Here is a 19,733-nt window from a genome sequence, read left to right as displayed (position 1 = left end):
TGGTGATCCTTTTTTTTTTTTATGTTTATTTTTGAGAGAGAAAGACAGAGTGTGAGCAGGGGAGGGGCAGAGAGAGAGGGAGACACTGAATCAGAAGCAGACTCCAAGCTCTGAGCTGTCAGCACAGAGCCCGATGCAGGGCTCAAACCCACAAACCATGAGATCATGATAATGATAATCTGTCATATATTTACATTTGTATTTTAATATGTGTCTGACCCTGAAAGGAAATAAACTATATCAGTTCAAGGATGTTAGTTGTTGTTTTAACTACTGTAGTCAAGAGCCTCATGTTTACTACTTGGTCCCAGAACCTCATGTTAACTATTATAGCTCCAGAACCTAATATTAACTACTCTAGCCCCAGAACCTGGCATCGGCTACTCTAACATCAGAAGTTAGAATTAGGCCTGATGCATAAGAGGTGCTCAGTGAATATTTGTTACATGAATGAACAAACATCAAACAGTCTAAAGGTTGTTGTTCATCCCTCTTTTCCACATAATAGTTCCTTTGATTGACCCACAAAGCTTCAGCAAGGCTGACCTCTCTTCCCAAAGAAGCACTCTCAAGGGCTCCAGACTGACGAACAAAATCCTTTCCTTACCCCTTCCTCTTGCCTTGTCACTCCTGGTTTTTTTTTTCCTACCCTCTTCCCTATCTTTCCTCCTAATGAAATGACTTGCTTAAATTCTATCCAATACAGGGGCACTTGGGTGGCTCAGCTGGTTGGGAGTCTGACTTAGCCTAGGTCCTGATCTCACAGTTTGTGAGTTCAAGCCCCATGTTGGCTCTGCGCAGATAGCTCAGAATCTGGAGCCTTCTTTGAGTTTTGTGTCTCCCTCGCTCTCTGCCTCTCCCCCACTCGTGCTCTGTCTCTTTAAAAAATAAACATTTAGGGGCACCTGGGTGGTTCAATTGGTTGAGCATCTGACTTCGGCCAGGGTCATGATCTCACAGTTCGTGGGTTCGAACCCCTCATCAGGCTCTGTGCTGACAGCTTTCAGAGCTTGGAGCCTGCTTCCAATTCTGTGTGTCCCTCTCTGTATGCCCCTCCCCAGCTCATGATCTGTCTCTCTCTGTCTCTCAAAAAATAAATAAATGTTAAAATTTTTTTAAATAAGCATTTAAAAAAATTAAAAAAAATTCTATATGGGGTTCCTGGGTGGCTCAGTCAGTTAAGTGTCTGACTTCACTTCAGGTCATGATCTCACAGTTCATGAGTTTGAGACCCTCATCTGGCTCTGTGCTGACAGCTCAGCGCCTGGAGCCTATTTCAGATGCTGTGTCTCCCTCTCTCTCTGCCCTTCCCTGCCTTTCTCAAAAAATAAGTAAACATTAAAACTAACTTTAAAAAAAAATGCTATCCAACACAAGGCCCACAAAAATAAGTCAGTTTTCAGATAGTTAGAGTCTTCTATTTTGGAAATTGCTTGCACTACTGTGTATTTCTTTCACATTACATTTTAATAAAATATTTACCTGCATATCCAAAATCATCTTCAGTATGAACTTTTTCTGCTTTGAAGTGCATATGAATGACTAGCCTCTGTGGCCATTAAAAAAGAAAAAAGATAAAAGAAGAAACAAATACATTGGACAATCAGAAAAGCTTATTTGTTTTTGGAGTAATTTCTATCACATGGTTTCCATATTTGTTTTATTAACTTTTTTTTTTTAAATAACAGGGTTAAAGCCTATTTTGGTGTTTTATTGTATCACAGATTTAGTCATACTGCCCGCCACATCTTATTCCTGGTGCAAGTATAACCCAATTCTTAATGGTAAAATTATTTCTAATCTAGACCTGTTTATATATTGGCTATGACTCTGAGAAGATTCGTATCAGCACTAGGAAGACAGTGTCCATCATTAAGGATTTATCAGCGTTACTATTACCTCAACCATTATATACCCCCAAGGAAGGATGATCAGGGACACTCTTCACTCCTCCATAGCATAAAGAGGAGGGAGGGGGCTGGGGTGACTCAGTCGTTAAACATGCAACTTTGGCTCAGGTCATGATCTCATGATTCGGTTTGTAAGTTTGAGTCCCACATCAGGTAAGCTGGAGTCTCACTTTGGGTAAGCTCAAGCCCTGCCTTGGGTGAACATGAGCCCTGCTTCAGGTAAAAAATATGAGCCCTGCTCTCTCTCTCTCCCTCTCTCTCCCTCTCTTTCTCTCTGCCCTTGCTCACTTGCACCCCCCCCAAAAAAGAGGAGGCAGATATATGGAGGTGCATACCTTCAAGAATTGTGAATTATCTCAAGAGTCTACTTTAAAGGAGACAAAATTTAATATTTTTTACAATTTAAACCACTGTAAAAAATGACCATGAATGATTATGATGATGATGGCATATAAGTAGTAATAATAGTGATAGCAAATGGTGATAGATGACATTAAATGAGTTCATGGCACTACTATTTGCCACTCATCAAAGTATTTTATTTGCAAGAGCTCATTAGAAGAAATTCTTTGGAGCAACTGAATTTTAGGGGAGAAATATCATCAAATCTGAAAATTTCTAAAGATCCATTATGTTCATTTTAAGTTAAGACATCCATGGTTTTTGTCTTCATTTTTGCCTATGAAAACAAGGGAGGGTGATAAATCAGGACAAGTAGGGATTTACAAAATTTTGCTGGGACATACAGTGAGGACTGAAAAAATAAGACAGGAGGAAAATGAGAGAGAGAGAGAAGACATTTCATGGACATAGATATCCAATGGAATAGCTAATGAGTATTAAATCACTCACTCCTATATGTCAGACACTATATTAAGAATTTTATAGGCATGATTTCATTTAATCTATACAATACCATGTGAGGTGGTCACATGATTATCTTCTTTGTAATGAAAAGAACAGTTAAATATCTTGATCACCATCACAATGCTAATTAATAAGTAGTGGAACTGCTACCCTAACTTTGGCAATCTGACTCTAAGATTCTGCTTTTAGAATACCCACTGGGAGTATTTTTAACTTTTTTATTTAAACTCTCTTTGTTCTTTATGTTTCTCCCCATGGTGCTGAGACATAAAATTTTGCAGTGCAGAGTCTGCATGTTTTTCCTTAGGGACAATCAAGAGGGGGACTAGGGTGTAACTGCTTCCACAGTCTGATTGTGGAGAGGGCCCACGGAAGAGAGACCAGCCAGCTGATGACTGTACAAAAGAGGAAAACGTGGGTGATCCCCTTTTTTTTAAAGCTTTATTTTTTTAAGTTTATTTATTTATTTGAGAGAAACAAAGATAGTGTAAGAGGGTGAGGGGCAGAAGAGGGTGGAAAGAGAGAATCCCAAGAAAGTTCCATGCTGCCAGCACAAACTCAATGTGGGACTCAAACCCACAAAACCATGAGATCATGCCCTGAGCTGAAACCAAGAGCCAGACGACTAACTGAATGAGCCACCCAGGGGCCCCAAGGTGAGTGATACTCTTAATTGTAAGGGAAAAACAGAAAAAAAACAAGAGAGAAAGGGGAAAGTTTGCCTATACCCTAAAGCCTTTCCCCACCTTATAATAATAATACTAGTCCACACTTTTTATTCTTTTTAAAAAAAAAAATATAATATATTTTTAACATTGGTTATTACGTGCACTTGAAAATATTGCTGAGATTAATTGTGGGAGGATTAAGGCCATGGCATGAATTCAGTCTCTTACTTATAGCCATATGGAAACTTGTATGTTCCTATTTCTTTCATTGTAATCAACTTAAAATACAGCTATACATACTCACACACTTACTGAAATTTAATGAAGAGGAAAGAAAGATAAGAAAGGACTGCAGTTCAAACATTTGCAATTTTCTCAGGACTTTAAATAATTCATGAACCCAAATTCTACCAGTATGTGGTTACACTCCAATAAGTATTATTTGAAAAAAATATATGTAAACATTATTTACGAATATTTTGAGATAATCAAATTAGACTGGGGATTATTGGGTATGTTGTAAACTCAATTAGTTTCTACTAAACTATGGGGTAAGATGTTGCCCTGGACATCAGCTATTATATTGTTTGAATACAAGTGTTGGGATCTCTTTAAGCATAGAAATTAATTTTTAAGGGGGTTATTTAACACTGCAGTAATTAGCTCAAATGGGCACCTGTCTTACATTCTCCTTAGTTACGACTACTGAATTGAGGACACCACATGTCAACAATAAAACCATTTGAGCCCGTTAGTTTCCCAGTGAAAACAAATGACAATTTGTAAAGACATAATTGCAGTTTTTTATTTATGAATCCTAAAATGAAGGAATGGATTTTCAGTCTTCCTATTACACTTTGCCTTTTTTCCAGTCCAGAATTACAGACGAATTGAAAAACAGTTAGGAGTGTGGTATGGGGCATTCAGGTGTGGCACTGGAATTTCAAAACAGTTTAAAGGCATTTTTTGAATAGTAATGTACTGTAATAGCTTTTAAACTCCAAATGGGCTTTAAAATTTTTCATGGAAAATTCCCAAGTTACTACAATAAGATAAAGCTCTGCTTTCTTTGGGGGAATATTTTTGGGGAAAAACAACTCAGTTTGATTTTCATGGGGAAAAAAATCTGAATGGTAGTATTGCTGTTTAAACTTTGCCACACTTCTTTCTGTGGGGGTTTTGAAGTAAATGAATGGGTCTATGTAAACATTATGATTTGGCTTCCCCTAAATGTTAGAAAGAAATAGTGTGGGAGTAGTGACGTACATGGGCTTTACGTAAAGAGATTTTGCCATTTTTCAAGCCAGATATAGCTTTTTATCAACAAATGGAACACAGACATCCTGTCTTAGCCTTGGAGGAAAAATCCTATAATACTTAACTGAATTATTTGTATTTGGGGTTTGTTGACCAGAGTATTGTATGTATTGGATGCTGCCAAAGTTTTAAATTTATTATGTATTTGAGTAATTAAGTAAGTGCAATTTATCTATAGTAATCATGGAGGGCAGAATTGAGTGCCATTAGGGACCTATAGAAGCAGATGTTTGTAACTGAGGGCTCAGATAGACAGACCCCTGAGGAGGTCGGTGTGCTTTCCTGTGAAGTTGTGGTCATGTTGCATGTATATGCTAAGTAAGCCAAGATCTATGAATGATTTACATTTAGCACTCTAACTACTATTACATCTAGACAGCAGCCACATCATGAAAATATTTTTAATGTTTATTATTTGGAAAGAGAGAAAGAGAGAGCACAAGCAGAGGAGGGGCACAGAGAGAGAGAGAGAGAGAGAGAGAATCCCAAACAGGTTCCGTGCAGTCAGTGCAGATTCCAACATCGGGTTCAATCTCATGAACCTTAAGATCATGACCTGAGCCAAAATCCAAGGTTGGTGGCTTAACCTACTGAGCCACCCAGTGCCCCAATCAGACAAATCTCTAATTAAGCTTTTTCTGTTGTAGTTTGAAATCACTCTTTCATCAAAGATGTGATTTTAATTTGCCAGTAGTCTTCCACGTCAATATACTAATCTCTTCTCAACTTTCTGTATAATTCTCTCTTCTTTCAGTACTATATCTTGCTCTTGTTAGTCTTCCATTTCTATCTGTTTCCTAAGACACTTTCAGTTACCCTGCAGGCAGACCAGGCCCCTTTCTACACACTCTTGAAATATATGTGTAGTGCTTTCACAGTTGATTATCTGGAGTTGGTCATGTAAAGATAAAGGTCACTGTCAGTAGTACAGCTCATTCCAAGGGTGAGTTGCTAATGCGAGTCTGTTTGAGAGTCCTTTTTGTTGCATTCACGCTCTAACTCTTAAACAACGGTGTTAGTGTTACCCTGGAGACAAAAGGAGAAAAGAGCACGCGGAGAACCCACATAAGATTTAGTCCATGAGGTGTTTAGACATTCTTAAAACAGAGTAGTTGTTTGTCTTTGAAGAAGCTAACAGAGGATAACTCCAAATCCCCTCCACTAGGCACTTCAACTATGGGTCTTCGGGCCAAGCGTTACTTATAATGAGATGAAACTCCCCAAATCATGTAAAACAACCATTAAAGGGAAATGTATGCAGCCAGAAAAGAAGGATAGTTTTAATGGCTCTTTACAAGACAGACTGGATGTCTGGTTCTGCCTGTCCTTTTCCTTTTTTATCTCTAGGGTAATGCTGAAGTCATTGCTCAAATGGCTGAGTGTGAATGAGAAGGACCATTTCACACCAAAGATTCCCAACCAGTCTGTCACCTGGTAAACAGCTGGGAATGTTTCTTGACATCTTGCTTTGCAGGACAGCAATAATCTTTCATCACCTGTCAGTCCCAAAATGTCTTGTCACCTGGCACTGGTGATTCTGGCAATCAATGGCCAGAACCTCTATGCTATCACTTCAGCCTGTGTAGAGCTCAACACTCAAAGCTGTCCTGTTGCTCAGATAGGGGATAGATTGACTAAAATGAATTTCTAGAAGTATTGTCCACACACTGTCAGTAGAGATAAGAATCCAAACTACACAGACCAAAAATAAAGGGGTGAGGTGGGATCATAAGGATCATCTTAATGTCAGGACTTAAATACATCCTCCACTGGCATATGTCCCTCTGTAAGAGAAGAAACATTTAACTTATAAAAGATATTAATGATATCTTGGGTTATATAAAGAACTGCAAAGAAAACTGAAAATTTTCAAATGACGCATTTTTCATTTAGCAAAGGAAATATTAATTAAATACAGGTGAAAATCAAATTACTATTCAATGAGGTTTTTTTTCTAGGAAGGAATGAGAATAAATAATTGAGTTTTGAACATAATAACACATTGTTTAATGACAAAAAGGTTAAGTGTTGACTGTAGACACTGGTCTTGGCATAAGTTTTTCCCTCATTTCTTGAATTATTCTTGGTTTATAATTCACTGATAGACCACCTATGAGCAAATAGTTGCATAATGGTGAGCAGATTATATGTGTATATTTTGAAGCCCTCCACTTCTTTAATTTTCCTTGAGTAATAATGTCCATTATTTGCATCCTAATTGTTCATTCAGTTTAGTGAAAGATGAGTGAAGAGTTGTGCTCATAACTTTCCTTTAAACATTTGAATATTGGGGCACCTGGGTGGCTCAGTCTGTTAAGCGTCTGAATCTTGGTTTCAGCTCAGTTCAGTTCATGGTTTGTCAGTTCAAGCCCCATGTCAGGCTCTGTGATATGAGCACAGAGCCTGCTTGGGATTCTCTTTCCCCCTTTCTTTCTGTCCCTCCTCATCTTTCTCTCTCTCAAAATAAATAAATAAACTTAAAAAAGTTAAAATTTGAAAATTATTATGATCACAGGATGAATCTACTAAAAATATTTGAATAGTATGAATATCATGTTTATTATAGTGAGAAATATTACAAATAGAATTAGATGAGGCATACATAAAAGATTTGCTTAAATCTAACATTTATTATGAAAATACAAATGTTGGGCAGCTTTGTCATTATATTTGAAAATAGTCTTTGATAATAACACAACAAATCTCCCAGAAGGAAGTCTTTTCAATTCAAAACAGTGAGGCAATTTAAATTCTCATTGTGTTTTGAATGTAGTCATTTATAGGAAAGGATTAACTATAAATATCAAGTTATTAAAAATAATTTTATTGTGTGAAAAATTGTATGTGTATGTTATAATGCAAACATGTTTCTTCTGATGTATATTTGCCCCACAAAGAGAATTTGGTATGCACATGGCTTTTGCATGTAAGCAAATAGTATGTAAGTGTCACAATATAAATGATATGGCTTGGCAAGTTTTGTGAATATCCTCAAGCTGGGGCTAACCAAGGTCAAACTTCAAATCTAAACCTTATCCTCACATCCATTTTGAAAATTCTGTGCACACACAGAGACATACACACAAATCCAGCCCAGGCCTCCTGACCTGAGCTAGAAACCCTGCAGTGACTAAGAAGCCTGGAAGGTGTATGTAAATTTGTGTATGCACAGAGGTATATTTTGTGTGTGCACACATGCCACATGCGTGGGTGTGTTTATTAGTTTTTTTATTCCTTACCTACTCATTATGCTACAAGATGGGAAGCGTGAAAAAGTCGCATCCTACCTCTGTGGGGTCTTAATTGCAAATACTGGCTCTATAACCTCTGAGGGTGCCTTTGAAGGCTCACTGGTATCTACCCCCGTGGCTGACATCCTGCATCTCTGAGTCAAGCACCGCCCTCAACAGCCACCTCTTCCCACTCAGTTCTGCTCTGGCTACACTGCTCTGCATTCATCAACTGGATTGCTGTGTCCTGCCCAGCAGCCTCCTTCTCGGGTTTATTAGTAAAAACTCTCTTCTATACATTCCATAGCCCGCAATTTGCCCAAATTGAAAGTCCTATGCAGATGGTACCTGAATAAGGCAGACACTTGTCTCTACTTCCTGGAAAGGGACCCCTGGTCTGTTCTCCAAGGCATCCTCTTATCATCATTTCCAAAGTTCTCTCACATTGTCTTCTTACCTGACTTGGATTAGAGAATAAGAAGCATCCACGACTTTTCCCCATTTCCATTAAGTCAGACAATTATCTTCAGAGAAAGCAATGTTTCCACACTCTTGGTGTATCCAGCATAGATTATTCTAGTATGTCTTTATAGAATAGATGCATCCTTATTAGTAATATCAGCAATGTTTTGGCTTGCCTGAAAGTAGAAATAATGGGTGAAGTCCATTTTAGTCATCTATTGGGTAAAAAGATAGATAGGGTAGCAATGCATAGACAGGCATGTACCACATACACACTATGTTCAAACACTATGTCAAACTGCAGATTTTTTGTGCTGATGACTTGATGCATACTGTACATTATTCATGTCGTGTAACTCATTTTTATTTCAAAAACTGGGTGGACTTAGTTTTCATTCCATTTTACATGCCTCTTCATAAGAAACAGAATAAATGGAAAGTGGGCTGAAACTTTAACACTGTAGTCTCTGTATTTCTTCCCTGCCCTTACCAGCCCCAACCGTACACACCAAAACAGAAAAAAGAAAGAGAGAAATGAATTAGAAATGATCATTAAATGGAAAAGAGACAGGTTCTTCCTGGCCAAAGCTGAAGTCATTTTGAGTTAATTAAACACAGGTCTTAACTAAATGAAGAAGGCACATTTAGTCTTGAAAGTATTAATTTTTTTTCTACACTCGCTTTCAGTGGCTAAAGCAGTTCGGCCTATCAAAAGAAAGAGATGCTTTAAAAAAGGACCCCAGGACAATTGGCCCTAACAGTCTGCCAACTTCCCTGGAAGTTTCCAGTGAGACGAGATGTCCTCACTCAGCATGAAGGGACACACAGATCCATGCTATCATTTTTTGTTTGTCTTTCCAGTCTCATTTTCCAGCCCGTTTTGTACAGCAGCTATTCAAATGTTTTTTGGATACTTTCATTAGCTTTGGCTTCCAAAAGTTTGGTTAAAATAGTAAGCGGGCTGAGCAAGCAAGATGTGGGCCTTTTCATTTTATTGGGCACACCAGCCGTTTCTGCCCTATCCCCACTTTACTCCTGTAGCACCAGAACAGAGCCTTCCCTGGATGCGTATTTGCCTGTCTGGCCAGAGGCCATTTCATGCACGCCTCACATCTGTGGTCTTGGAATCTGAAGCCTCGCCTTCATTTCAGGGCATCAGAGGTACTTCTGCCCAAATTCCAGGAGCTCTTTATTTCCTTTCCATTCTTTTCTTGCTCCCTTTTTTTCTTTTTATAATTCCTGAGAGCAATCTGAGGCACACGTTTAGCTGACCTACTAGAAAATAGATCAACAAGAGCAGGTTTGAAAATTTTAATTCACCTCCTGGCTCCACTACTGACTGATTATGATTTTGAAGAAGCCATTTAAATTCTCTCAGCTTCTATAACCTTATGTACAAAAACGAACCCTATTATAGGCTGTGTAAGGAGCCTGGTGTATGTATTAGGATTACTGTTAGTTCCGAGGGCCCCTCATCTCTGGCTGACCAAGATGCAGCGTCCATGAGCTGAAGGAATCCAATTCACTATTTGAGGGCTGCTTCTAAGCCAAACAGTTCTCTACTCTTCTTAAAGCATTGCTTGGTGTTATCATATCAACTTTTTAAAGGATGCAAAAAAACCGTGATGCCTTTTTAAGGCTCCATGTCCATTGAAGTAACAACAGCAAAATTATGATATCCATAATGGTGGTGGGTTAATATTTAAATCTGTAAATCAACTTTTAGAACTCCAGAACTTTTTACTCTCTAAGAGCTAGACATTGTACATGATCATCTCCACAAGTATAGAGTTTAATCTCTGCTCACAACCTGGAAAATGTTATCATATTTAAGGTGCACAAGGAAAGGTAATTTTAGGACATACCTGTGACAGTTTATACACACAAGTCAGTCTCTTTTCAAATGTCATTTCCATTAGTATCTTATGTCAGAATTACAAGTGAAATGAACACACTGTAACCTAGTATTTTAAAAGGTTATGTTGAAGGAGTAAAGAAGCTTAAATTAAATTTCTCTATTCTTATCCAGTAGGCCTTTACTTCAATAGGATTTCCTATAATTCTATCTTAATCCTTGTCTCTACGGATGAACCAAAAGACCACAACATGGTAGAGCCTGCCAAAGCGGCTCCCTGCCAGCAGCCCTTTCTACCCTTTAAGAAAGACTTCAGCTCAATGATTTTACAGTGATCCAAATCAATCAAGAAAGCAAAGAGCACACGTATATTTTATTATGCTCTGTAGAGTTCTATTTGTTTAGCCATGTGCAAACATGCCCTAAAATGGCCACAAGGTTAGAACATTAATCACTCACTAGATCTCTTCAATTCTTAAAAGTAATGTTAAGAATCAATCATTTTAAGGAATTTTTCTATATATGCAATATTAATTTGGGATAGTTGGAAGAAATCGCACTGCTGATTTTGTGGCTAGAGATTTGGTATAGGCAGAGAAGTAGAGAATTATTTAAAAAGTCTAGTGGAATCTATCATTGTATTTTTGAGACTATGAATTAGCCAAAGACTGTAAAAGTGTTTTCTAGCCATACCAGTTAAATGAAGTATAAAAGTTAAATGAAGGCTAAAAGCCCGCACAATTCTTCCTTACCCTAAGCATTGCTCTCAATTACTGGAAGCCCAATACAGAGGCTCAATAAGTACTTCTTAATGAACTGTTTTACTTGAATTATTCTTGCCACAATCTTCCTTTTCCCTACATTGTGGTTATTGTTGAGAGACTGAAAAATAATGTATTATTTATTTGGGGGCCAATATGTGATCATACTGGGTAAAACGTATTAGATGTTTATTGGACATTTATCACCATAACTATTATTCAGAATCTAGATCATGGAAGAAGTTTGAGCCTAACTCTCAACTTGATGGAATTCTGCATTACTGAACTTAAAATTTTATTTCACTAGAAAATGATTCTGGCTATAAAAATCATGGCAAAAAACACCCAGTTGAGAGACACCTGGGTGGCTCAGTCTGTTAGGCATCTGACCTCAGTTCAAGTCATGATCTCGAGGTTCGTAAGTTCAAGCCCTGCATGGGACTCTGTGCTGACAGCTCAGAGCCTGGAGTTTGTTTTAGATCCTGTTTCTCTTTCTTTCTTTCTGTCCCTCTCCTGCTCATGTTATGTTTCTCTCTCTCTTTCTCAAAAATAAATAAACATAAAAACATATATAAATTTTTAAAAAACTCCAGTTGAGACTGAATGAAAGGTTTACAAAAATGTTGCCTTTTTAAGTTTTTTAAGTATTTATTTTTGAGAGAGAGTGTGTGTGAACAGGGGAGAGGCAGAGAGAGAGGGAGTCAGAGAATCTGAGGCAGGATCCAGGTTATGAGCTGTCAGCACAGAGCCCAATGCAGGGCTCAAACTCACAAACTGCGAGATCATGACCTGAACTGAAGTTGGATGCTCAACTGACTGAGCCACTCAGGTACCCCAAAAATATTGTCTTTTTAACTGTTCACACAGACTTAGAAAATGCAAGATCTCTTATTTAAATTTGAAGGTTGGTATCCATTCTACATCTTTCCATATGGACCTTTGTCAGTGTTTGTATGGATAAAACAAATGAAAAATATTTACTTCTAAATCAAGAAATTATTACTAAACCAATAATGGATTCTCTCTTTTACAGTCATTACACTCAATCACTTAAATATATACCAAGGAAAAATACAAATTTTACACTTTCCCTATTGTGACTTTTAAAGGATGAGATACAACCATATCACAGTTTAAGAAAATGAAGTATAAAAAATAAATTAAATTAACTTCATGATATTGTCTTTAGTCTTCAACTTCAGTCTATCAACTGTAGGCTCCCAATAGAAAATTCTCTCAGGGCGCCTGGGTGGGCCAGTCTGTTAAGCGTCTGACTTCAGCTCAGGTCATGACCTTGTGGTCTGTGAGTTCAAGTTCTGGGTCCAGCTCTGTGCTGACAGCTCAGAGCCTGTAGCCTGTTTCAGATTCTGTGTCTCCCTCTTTCTGTCTCCCTTCACTCTGTCTCTCTCTTTCTCTGAAAAATAAATAAACATTTAAAAAAAAATTCTCTCAACTTCCCAAGACCTCACCTACAAATAAAAACATTTCTAGGTTCATCCTCACTTCACTCCTATTACCTAAAGAGAAGATAACCTTTGGAAATCTTTCTCTGAATTTAACTTCTGGACAAATCATCTGTCTCTACCCTTTTACTGAAACATCAGCAGGTAACACTACAACATAATGTTATTAGAATAGCAAATGTTATTCAAAGTAGTTTCCATGAACATCATTCCTAGAGGCTTTTACATTACTGCATCTTTAGGGTGACTGGGTGGCCCACTCAGTTAAGCACCTGACTCCTGATTTTGGCTCAAATAATGATCTCATAGTTTGTGAGTAAAAGCCCTGTGTCAGGCTCTGCACTGACAGAATCGAGCCTCTCTCTCTGCCTCTCCCTGCTTGCTCTCTCTCTCAAAATAAACTTTAACAACTTAAAAAAATAATTTTTTGCACCTTAATGCATGATGTTCTTTCTTTAACTATATATATATTTTTCTAATCCATCCATTTACTTAGTCTTTCATCTAATATCTATACACCTTTTTTGTTTGCATCTACCTATCTATATATTTATATTTATCTACACACATATTTATCAATCTATTTGTGTGTAATCAATCAATGGTCTGGGTTCAACCATCATTTTTTATCTGTATCCTCTATTTCTACCCCATTTTTATCTCAGGGTAAACTTATTCAAAGGCTTTTAACATCTTGCACACAATTCCTTCTAATCTTATACAGTGAATATTTATTCTAAGATATCTGCTAGTTGAAAATACAATACATATTCTAATGATTCATGGACATTGGTATTTTGTTGCCTTCATTGATACTATAACTTACACTGAAGTCTGTGCCTATACATCTATTAAGCAATTTTATGTGTTCCATTTTGTTTTCTATGTATCTGTACATTGTATTACTCCACCAATAAATTGTACACTCCTTGAAAATTGTGTCTCTTTCTATATTCTTTGGTCTTTAAGTCATATAATGTCAAATACAGAATTCTAATAAAGAAGAATTTAGTACATGTTGATTGGATAATTTAACTGATGTCCAAAAATTAATTTGGAAAAATTTGCAAGTTGGCTTGTGTTGTTGGGACAGCCTAGATTCAAGAAAAATCAGAAAGGAATTCCTACAGCAGTCCAGGGACAAGTTGATGTAAATTTGGCTTAATAATGGAAATGTGAAAATTGAAAGAAAGTTGAATTTATATTTCCAAAAATTGAAACCAAGGGATTACCTTAGAGAAGGGATCTACAGAATGAAGAAGAGTAAAAGATCAAAGGTAGCTTTAACTTATCCAGCCTGGAAACTGGTTAAAGAGAACCACAATGGGTAAATCTGAGAGTTGGACAAGAGAGCTAATGGTTTAGGGCATGTAAACCATATGCCAATGCAGTAATTGGATTCCATGATGGATGGAGTGTGGACTAAAAAGAGACAGGATGGAAAAGTCATAGGAGAAGAATCAAAGGACTCATGGGAGAAACTGGCAGAGCCACAAGAGGAGGTCAACCATTATTTAAGGAAAGCTGAGAAAGTAATATGTTTTCAGAAGGAGTAAGGAATCAATAATAAAGAACCAGGTTGTAAGTGTGGTCAAAAATGGTGAGCAGCTTAATATTAGCAAGATAGTGATCCCTGCCAAGCTCATGAAGGGCTATATTTCAGTTGAATGGTAGCATTGTTGTCTCCTGTTAATAAAAAAATAATAATGACATATCCTCCATTGTCCTTTTGTTATGTATGACTTTTCACAAAATATTCTTCTCTAGAGGACCAATCAATAAAATAAAGTATTTTATATGTGAAACTAGATTATATATGACAATCTTTAAGATAAAACTCATTTTATGTGATAAAATTCAATATATTTTAGTCCTCCATTCATGCTCTGAAAAATTCACAGAGCAAGCATTGTGAGTCCTGCTTTTAATCTCATCTCTGAATTCTTTCTTGATGAGAGTATCATTACATGTAATAGTCAGGTGTTCAGGTTAGCCACTAAAATTTAAGGAAACCCACTGGAAGTAAAAGAAGGATGTAGTAAACCAGGAAAATTAGCCATCATTTTCAATAAGTTTTTCTGGAAAAATCTGACTATGGCTGGTCATATCCTCTAGCTGAGTTCTATAGTTGAGGAGCCGGACAGATTTTTCACATGTGGCAGAAACCACTGTTCTTACAGACCAGCAGGGACTCTGCTGGAGTAGTGAACAATGACCCCATTTGAATTCCAACTAATAGGAAGGGGAATTAGGATATAAGGAAAGCATAAAACCCATTTATTCATACTACTCATTCAGTTTCATTCTTTTTTGGCCATTTTGCCGAGGCCAGGTAGTGAACAAGATGCTTTAGAGCTCAATAAATCACAAAGGCAAATCCCTTTGTCCACCATATCAGAATCACCTAAAGACATTTTTCCAGGGGTAGTTTTGGAGTTTCATGCCTCAGAGATTTTAATTTAGTATATCTGGGATAGAGTCTGGGAGACTATACTTTTAAAGATCTTTGCAGTTTTTTTAAGGTCTGTTGCACAACCAGATTTGGGAACTAATGAGTATTTTACGTGCCAAATTTCTTTAAAATCTCAGGACCTTAACATGAGCATGAAACAAATAAGAAAATTGAAGCTCTGAAAAACTAACTAACTTTCCTAAGTTTACTGAATCAGAACTCATTTCTAGACCTTGGGATTGATAGTGCTCTTCATTATACTGTGATGCCTTTCATGGAAATAGTTCTTTGATTTTATGTTTATCACTTTCTCAGTGGACATTGCTCTGGACTGTGAATTATGATAACAAGCCACTTTAACTCCCCATGTTCTTCTAAAATTTTAGTCAAGATTTTACTTGCTTGTTGTGTTGTGTTTTTGTTTGAGCATTATTGTTGCTGTTGTTGTTTTGGTTAATTCCCCAGTGAGGCTCACTTGAGCACAATAGGACATCTATCTTGTGTCTTTCTCATCCCCAGTTGACAACTGGATGACACACTCACAAGATGTTCTCTTCTTCCTACTTTGTAGCCACTCAGTGGTAATTGAACCAATCCTTCTGCCCAACCTCTTGAGCCACATGCAATGACAAATTGATTCATGCCAAGTTGATAATGAGTGCAAAAGAATTAGAATATCATTCTCCCCAATAAAATATGAAAAAATATGAAACCTGAGTGTATTTATAAGAGACTGAGTGACTGAGTGGTGATAGTTTTGGCTAGAAGAGCCATTTAGAATCATTTACAGTTATAAAACAGCTAAAATACCGTGCCTGGGTGGCTCACTTAGTTAAGATCCTGACTCTTGGTTTCAGCTTGGGTTGTGATCTCATCATTTCATGAATTGTGCTAACAATGGGGAACCTTTTTGGGATTCTCTCTCCTTCTCTTTCTGCCTCTCTTCCACTCACACTGTCTTTGTCTCTCAAAATAAATAAATAAACTAAAAAAATCTAAGAGCTAAAATAGTTGCCTGGTATATTAGGATTCTCCAGAGAAACAGAACCAGTGTGTGTGTGTGTGTGTGTGTGTGTGTGTGTGTGTGTGTGTGTAGTTGAAAAAGAGAGATTTATTTTAAAGAATTGGCTCACACAAAAATCCAGTCCAAAATCTGAGGGTAGGCTGACAGGCTTGAGCCCCAGGGAAGAGCTGATGTTGTGGTGTGAGTCTGTAAGCAGTTTTCAGAAGAATTTTCTCTTCTTTAGAGTAAGCTAGTTTTTTGTTTTTTGTTTTGTTTGTCTATTAAGGCCATCAGCTGATTAGATGGGGTCTACCTACATTACAAACTATAATCTGATTTACCCAAAGACTACTGATTTAAATGTAATCTTATCTAAAAAAATCATCAAGAAACATCTATAATAATGTTTGACCAAGTATCTGGGTACCATAGCCTAACCAGTGGACACATAAAAATAACCATTATACCTGGTAATAGACAAGGGCAATCCATTTTGTAAATCAAATGGATCTGAGATTATTATTAAGGCTCTGGGTTTGGATTTAGGGAAGAATAGAGATCTTTATTGCCATTATGCCCACATATCTCCAATATTGGGGAAGGAGAGCTGATCACCTAAGCCAGTTGCTTCCAGAAACAAGAAAGCTTTCTTTCACCTAACTGTGAGGTCTCTCAACCCAAACTAAGGCTTACAGGTGATAGTGGTGGGTGAGGGGTCTCCACAGGATGCAAGGTATAATTTTGGCCATATATTAGCTTATTGTTACATACTGATTCATCTCAGACACCTCAAAATTTAATGTTAGGTAGAAAAGTGGTAGTCCTCTGCTTTACATGTTAGGAATGAATGTGTTGATTTAAAAAGCAATGCAGATAATAAAAGTCTCCAAAAGAACTTACATCCAAAAAGTCCAGGAAGAATAAGTATGTTCCCAACAGCTATGCAGAAAATTAAAGAAATAGAGAAAATGGTACTGGTCACAAACCAAACAAGTGACAAAAAAGGGGCCCTAACTTTAGGGAGTTTAGGTTCTAGCTGACACCACAGCTGGAGGACAGAAATCTAGCCCCAGGTCAGGAAACTGATCAAAGAAAGAGGAGTCAGGAATTCAGACACAGAAGAACTAGGTCAAAGTGGGGATTCTTCTTGGAAATAAGCCATTGTAGTAAAACTGGTTTCATGCAAGACAGAAGCCAGTTACTAAGATTGAGGCAGAAAGCCAAATATGTACTATTAGCAGGATTGAATTAATTATCATTGGATGACTCCTGAGAGAAGACATATCCCTGAGGATAATAGTTAAATCTCGAAATCTAACTAATAGAACTCAGCAGTTGGGAGATAAGAAAGAAGGTGGCAGGAAAGGAGGAGACCAAAAAGACTCGGTGAAGTAGGTCAGTGATCGTACGGATCACTATGCAGATAACTTCTGTTGCAACATGCTATATAAAATTCATCTGGAAAATATTTTTTAACTATAAAATAGCACTATCCTAAGTATGTTTAGAGAAGGAAATTTGTTAGTATCTCCCCAGATATATTTGACCTTCATTTGTTTCTTCATCTTTTGGTTACAATCCTTTAAAAATTCTTGTTACTCTAGGCAGGAATATTATCAGTGTCACGTTTTGATTGAAAATACAAAATGGTAGGTATTTCCTCATTCCTAAGAAAGAAAAAATGAAACATATGAAGCTTGATGGAATTTCTATATCTACCACATTTAAATTGATGTAATGATAGCATAACTTGACACTATGGATAATATATAATATGTACAGTCATAAACACACTCCCACATACACATTGTTTTTTAGTCTTATAGTTCTCCATTAGCTATCCCACTACAAACAAACCTTAGTAATATATACTCTGGCTGCCATAGTTTTTGCTATCATTTCAAATTCCATTAAAATTAAATATATTACAATATATAAAATTACCCAGAATATCAAAACCTAGAAGAAAGTAGGCTTTGGATTTTTAGATGAAATTCATAGAATTTTACAAAATCTCAGATTCACAGAGCATGCAAGTTTCTCCATAAAACATGGGAAAAACATAAAGTACAACAAAATCAAGTCAAGATGCAGAAGGTTGGCAGTTCCTATGTGGACGTCTTGAGCTAATTCCTATAACTTCTTACAAGAATGTTACGGTTTCTCATTCAAGTTAGTGTCTTCACAAAATTCAAATTAAACTCTAAAGTCTGATGACTAGTTAAGTGCAAACAAGTAATTATATAAATCTGCTCTACGGACTTTTATTGGCTGTTTGAATTCCTTACAATTCTTTCCTTGTCACTGCTACTCTTCTTTTAAAGCAATGTACATTATCTTCATCACAGAAGACTTTTTTCCAAAACATAAAAATATATATTTGGTGCATAATTTAATAATACTAGTAGAATGTAAAGAAATTTTTCAGCATTAGCATTACCATAAGTTTTATTGCTGATAAATTTGCATTTTTTACCTTTTTTGTCCTTTTTGAAAGGACAATTCATATGAGAAGAAATTAAGATGATACAAAATCAAAGGAAGGTAATAAATGATGTTAATTTTTATTAAAATTCCAAAAATGCATGTAAATATACAAGTAGTATGTATTTTTTCATCAGTAGGTTGGATTGTGGGAAAAAATATCAGATGTTATACAGTTAGGAGTTTAATATTTGTTCTTCACTGTCAGTGCAGACATATTAGCTATTACCTCCTTTTCTTATTTAATCAAAGATTCAAAAATTCATTCATGACAAATGAGTTTTAACAAACTAACAATTAAGCTCCTCATAATTGGTATAACTTATTCTTTGTATTTCTCAATTTTCCTAAAATTATTTAGCTAATATTCAGTAAAATACTCACATTTTTACTTACATTGAAAGTAATGTTAAGTGCATATAATTTCCCAATTTGTATTTGCTTTTCAGGATAGATAAATCATCTTCATTTGATATGTTGTCTTTTTTTCTAAGAAGATAGAAATATAATTTAATATCATCAGTGTATAATTATGGATAAATACAGTCAATTTGAAGGTAGTCTTACTTTGAAACAGAGTAATTTGTATTTTCAGAAGATCTGTCTGTGTGATTTCTAATCATTATTTTAACTCTTGTGTAGAACCAGATTTTCTGACTTAAAAAGAAAGAGTAAATATTTTTATAAAAAATAAACATGGTATTTATTAATACAAATATATATTCTCTGATACATAACAAGAATGACAGCACACTTACTTTGCACTGGATAAATTAACAATCTAAATAGAAGAGAGAAAGAAACTTTTCAAAAGGACTGGACAGGTAAATCATGTTTATTCAAACAATCCAAGTGGATTAAAATAAAAACTCCATTATCATTATGACTCCAATTATAATGATCATAAAACAGGTATTATAAGTACTCACAACAAAAATTCTATTGAACTAAGTTACTTATATGATGAAGTATATTTCGTTTTTAATAATAACCTTCTTAGAATATTAAATATCAGTGACCTTAAAATATTGTTAGTATAAAAGTTGTCCTAATAAATCACTGACATTTGTCTGCTTTGTATAATCAGAATCATATATAATATTCACACAGAGACTGCTAATAAGTCCCCCAAATCCACATTCATTTCTTCTTTCTGGACATGTGGCTTACTCATACTTCTCAAGCTCTTGCAGGTAGGTGCATCCATGGCATTGATTTCCAGCTAATGGACTGTGATGCAAAAGTGGTATTAATCCCTTCT

At 36.3% G+C, this 19,733-nt stretch overlaps 1 long non-coding RNA gene across 1 annotated transcript; it reads right to left on the bottom strand.

Annotated features, from left to right (window-relative positions):
* Positions 1-6,732: 6,732 nt before the first annotated feature.
* On the bottom strand, positions 6,733-19,048 carry LOC115292593. The gene is made up of 4 exons (XR_003909046.1): positions 18,869-19,048; positions 17,536-17,655; positions 8,450-8,630; positions 6,733-6,872 (listed from the first exon to the last, which is right to left on the bottom strand). It is a non-coding gene; the product is annotated as an uncharacterized LOC115292593 (long non-coding RNA).
* Between the last annotated feature and the right edge of the window lie 685 nt (positions 19,049-19,733).

This window comes from Suricata suricatta, chromosome 5, assembly GCF_006229205.1.
Source record: "Suricata suricatta isolate VVHF042 chromosome 5, meerkat_22Aug2017_6uvM2_HiC, whole genome shotgun sequence".
Taxonomy (NCBI): Eukaryota; Metazoa; Chordata; class Mammalia; order Carnivora; family Herpestidae; genus Suricata; species Suricata suricatta.
Note: the sequence above shows the minus strand (reverse complement) of the source record. Positions and strands in the feature narration are given on the sequence as shown.